Below are 5,317 nucleotides of genomic sequence, written 5' to 3'. Positions count from 1 at the left end.
AGATATTATACTAAAACACTTGAGTGTCTCTCTTGATCCTAGGACTCAGGACAACTGATCTTTGAAGGAATACGCATATTAAAAGAGGAGTCTGTAATTTGCTTTCTAACAATCAAGGTCTTTTCCTCAAAGAAGTTCATGAATTTATTACTGCTGAAGTGAAAGCCATCCTCACTTGGGGAATGTTGCTTTTTAGTTAGCTTTGCGACAGTATCAAAAATAAATTTTGGATTGTTCTTATTTTCCTCAATTAAGTTGGAAAAATAGGATGATCGAGCAGCAGTAAGGGCTCTTCGGTACTGCACGGTACTGTCTTTCCAAGCTAGACGGAAGACTTCCAGTTTGGTGTGGCGCCAGTTCCGTTCCAATTTTCTGGAAGCTTGCTTCAGAGCTCGGGTATTTTCTGTATACCAGGGAGCTAGTTTCTTATGAGAAATGTTTTTAGTTTTTAGGGGTGCAACTGCATCTAAGGTATTGCGCAAGGTTAAATTGAGTTCCTCAGTTAGGTGGTTAACTGACTTTTGTTCTTTGACGTCCTTGGGTAGACAGAGGGAATCTGGAAGGACATCAACGAATCTTTGTGTTGTCTGTGAATTTATAGCACGACTTTTGATGCTCCTTGGTTGGGGTCTGAGCAGATTATTTGTTGCAATTGTAAACGTCATAAAATAGTGAGGAAAAACATTCAGATCCACAACATTTATTCCATGGGACAAAACTAGGTCCACAGTATGACTGTGACAGTGAGTAGGTTCAGAGACATGTTGAACAAAACCCACTGAGTCGATGATGGCTCCGAAAGCCTTTTGGAATGGGTCTGTGGACTTTTCCATCTGAATATTAAAGTCACCAAAAATGTGAATATCATCTGCTATGACTACAAGGTCCGATAGCAATTCTGGAAACTCAATGAGGAACGCTGTATATGGCCCAGGAGGCCTGTAAACAGCAGCTATAAAAAGTGATTGAGTAGAATGCATAGATTTCATGACTAGAAGCTCAAAAGACGAAAACGTCATTTTTTTGGTCAATTGAAATTTGCTATCGTAAATGTTAGCAACACCTCCGCCTTTGCGGGATGCACAGGGGCTATGGTCACTAGTGTAGCCAGGAGGTGAGGCCTCATTTAACACAGTAAATTCATCAGGTTTAAGCCATGTTTCAGTCAGGCCAATCACATCAAGATTATGATCAGTCATTAGTTCATTGACTATAATTGCCTTTGAAGTGAGGGATCTAACATTAAGTAGCTCTATTTTGAGATGTGAGGTATCACGATCTCTTTCAATAATGACAGGAATGGAGGAGGTCTTTATCCTAGTGAGATTGCTAAGGCGAACACCGCCATGTTTAGTTTTGCCCAACCCAGGTCGAGGCACAGACAGACACGGTCTCAATGGGGATAGCTGAGTTGACTACACTGACTGTGCTAGTGGCAGACTCCACTCAGCTGGCAGGCTGGCTATCAACCAACCTCAACTCTCATCTAGTCATGTGGTACAACCAGCCTCAACTCTCATCTAGTCATGTGGTACAACCAGCCTCAACTCTCATCTAGTCATGTGGTGTAACACGATAGTCTTCTCTCTCCCTTTCTGCATCTCTCTCCCTCTCTCTCTCTCTCCCTTTCTGCATCTCACTCCCTCTCTCTTCCTTTCTGCATGTCTCTCTCTCTCTCTCTCTCTCTTCAATTCAAGGGGCTTTATTGGCATGGGTAACATGTGTTAACATTGCCAAAGCAAGTAAGGTAGATAATATATAAAGTGAAATAAACAAACAATCTCTCTCTCTCATCTCTCTCTGTCTCTCTCTCTCCCTTTCTGCATGTCTCTGTCTCTCTCTCTCTCTCTCTCTTGCTCTCCCTTTCTGCATGTCTCTCTCTCTCTCTCTGTCTCTCTCTCCCTTTCTGCATGTCTCTCTCTCTCTCTCTCTCTGTCTCTCTCTCTCTGTTTCTCTCCCCCTTTCTTCATGTCTCTCTCTCTCCCTTTCTGCATGTCTCTCTCTCTCTCCATATCTCTCTCTCTTTCTGCATGTCTCTCTCCCTTTCTTCTTCTTCTCTCTCTCCTTTCATCTTTCTCTCTCCATATATCTCCTTTCTGCATCTCTCTCTCCATCACAGAAGGTTTTTGGCAACTTAATTGGGGAGGACAGGCTTTGTGGCGATGCCCGGAGCGGAATAGGTGGAATGCCATTTAATTCACTCCATTTCAGACATTATTATGATCCGTCCTCCCCTCAGCAGCCCTCAGCAGCCCCCACTGCTCTCTATGTCTCTCCCCCATCATGTCTCTCTCTCCATATCTATCCCCTTTCTTCATGTCTCTCTCTCCATATCTCTCCCCTTTCTTCATGTCTCTCTCTCCATATCTATCCCCTTTCTTCATGTCTCTCTCTCCATGTCTCTCCCCCATCATGTCTCTCTCTCCATATCTCTCCCCTTTCTTCATGTCTCTCTCTTCATATCTCTCCCCCTTCATGTCTCTCTCTCCATATCTCTCCCCTTTCTTCATGTCTCTCTCTCCATGTCTCTCCCCCATCATGTCTCTCCATATCTCTCCCCTTTCTTCATGTCTCTCTTTCCATGTCTCTCCCCCTTCATGTCTCTCTCTCCATATCTATCCCCTTTCTTCATGTCTCTCTCTCCATATCTCTCCCCCTTCATGTCTCTCTCTCCATATCTCTCCCCCATCATGTCTCTCTCTCCATATCTCTCCCCCTCTCCATCCTTCTATCTCTCTCAATCTTTCTCTGGAGAGAGAGAGAGAGCGAGAGAGAGAGTGTTAGCTGAGTTGGTTTGGCATGCAGTCTTAGAAAAAAGGGTTCTTCGACTGTCCCCCATAGAAGAACCCTTTTAGGTTCCAGGTAGAACCATTTTGGGTTCCATGTAGAACACTGTAGAAATGGTTCTACATGGAAACCAAAAACGGTTCTACTTTGAACCAAAAGGGTTCTACCTGGAACCAACAATGATTTTTTAAAGGGTTCTCGGCCAAGAATGTCTTTTTTGTTCTAGATAGCACGTAGCAGTAAAATGACAGGTCTGCTCTATTCACTTCCAACTGGGTATCACTGGCTGCAGTACTATTTATTATGTAGACGATGTGGAATTAGCATGCACTGGAAAATGGGAATCGGAGCTGGAGATGACGACATCTCAAACTCAAATGATATCAAGTTTTCAAGACGACACAACAGTGGTAGGTCTGATTACTAACAACGATGAGACTACAGGGAGGATGTGAGCGCCCTGGTGGACTGGTAACCTCTCTCCCTCTCCCTCAACGTCAACAACACAAAGGAGCTGATGTTGGACTTCAGGAGAGAGCAGACGGGACCACAGTGGAGAGGGTCAAACACTTCACGTTCCTCGGTTGCACATCACTGACAACCTGAAACAAGTGTGGTGAAAAAGTAGTACCCTGCCCTGAACCTTAGTGACTGTTACTAGCCTCCTCCCAGTGCCCTGCCCTGAACCTTAGTGACTGTTACTAGCCTACACCCAGTACCCTGCTCTGAACCTTAGTGACTGTTACTAGCCTCCGCCCAGTACTCTACTCTGAACCTTAGTGACTGTTACTAGCCTCCACCCAGTACCCTGCCCTGAACCTTAGTGACTGTTACTAGCCTCCACCCAGTACCCTGCCCTGAACCTTAGTGACTGTTACTAGCCTCCACCCAGTACCCTGCTCTGAACCTTAGTGACTGTTACTAGCCTCCACCCAGTACCCTGCCCTGAACCTTAGTGACTGTTACTAGCCTCCACCCAGTACCCTGCCCTGAACCTTAGTGACTGTTACTAGCCTCCGCCCAGTACTCTACTCTGAACCTTAGTGACTGTTACTAGCCTCCGCCCAGTACCCTGCCCTGAACCTTAGTGACTGTTACTAGCCTCCACCCAGTGCCCTGTGCTGCTACTTAGTGACTGTTACTAGCCTCCGCCCAGTACTCTACTCTGAACCTTAGAGACTCCTGCTCTATGTGCATAGACATGGAATCACTGGCCACTTTAATCATGTTTACATACTGTTTTACCTACTTCATATGTATATACTGTATTCTAGTTCATCCTATATAACTCCTGTTGTCCTCTTCATATGTAAATACTGTATTCTAGTCCTGGTTCATCCTGCTGTCCACTTCATATGTAAATACTGTATTCTAGTCATGGTTCATCCTGCTGTCCACTTCATATGTAAATACTGTATTCTAGTCATGGTTCATCCTATATAACTACTGTTGTCCTCTTCATATGTAAATACTGTATTCTAGTCATGGTTCATCCTATATAACTACTGTTGTCCACTTTATATATACTGTATTCTAGTCATGGTTCATCCTGCTGTCCACTTCATATGTAAATACTGTATTCTAGTCATGGTTCATCCTGCTGTCCACTTCATAAGGATATACTGTATTCGCTGTACACACGTTTTCATTGCTCTTTCTGATATTTCTTCATTTCTTTTAACTTTTTGGATGATGCATGTATTGTTTTGTATTGCTAGATATTACTACTGGACTGAGACATAAGCATTTCACTGCACCTGCGATAACATCTGCAATACTGTGTACACAACCGTTAAACTTTCATATGATATGATGATGATGATGATTATGATGATGATGAAGATGCTAGTGTGTCCCTCATTAGGGGTTCTTATCTCCTTCCTAATCAGAGCTCAGCTGGGCCCTTAGTGCTGATGACTCAGAACTCTGCCTCACGCCGCGCACACACAAATACACTACCGTTCAAAAGTTTGGGGTCACAGAAATGTCATTGTTTTTGAAAGAAAAGCACTTTTTGTTTTTGTCCATTCATATAACATCAAATTGATCAGAAATACAGTGTAGACATTGTTAATGTTGTAAATGACTATTGTAGCTGGAAACAACTGATTTCTAATGGAATATCTACATAGGCGTACAGAGGCCCATTATCAGCAACCATCACTCCTGTGTTCCAATGGCACATTGTGTTAGCTAATCCAAGTTTATCATTTTAAAAGGCTAATTGATCATTAGAAAACCCTTTTGCAGTTATGTTAACAAAGCTGAAAAACTGAAGGGCAGCATCCCGGAGTGGCCTCTTCACTTTTGACGTTGAGACTGGTGTTTTGCGGGTACTGTTTAATGAAGCTGTCAGGACTATTTAATGAAGCTGTCAGGACTTGAGAGGCATCTGTTTCTCAAACTAGACACTCTAATGTACTTGTCCTCTTGCTCAGTTGTGCACCGGGGCCTCCCACTCCTCTTTCTTTTCTGGTTAGGGCCAGTTTACACTGTTCTGGTAAGGGAGTAGTACACAGCATTGTACGAG

This window comes from Oncorhynchus masou, chromosome 31, assembly GCF_036934945.1.
Source record: "Oncorhynchus masou masou isolate Uvic2021 chromosome 31, UVic_Omas_1.1, whole genome shotgun sequence".
NCBI classification, from domain to species: domain Eukaryota; kingdom Metazoa; phylum Chordata; class Actinopteri; order Salmoniformes; family Salmonidae; genus Oncorhynchus; species Oncorhynchus masou.
The sequence above is the reverse complement of the archived record's forward strand: the minus strand, read 5'-3'. Positions refer to the sequence as shown.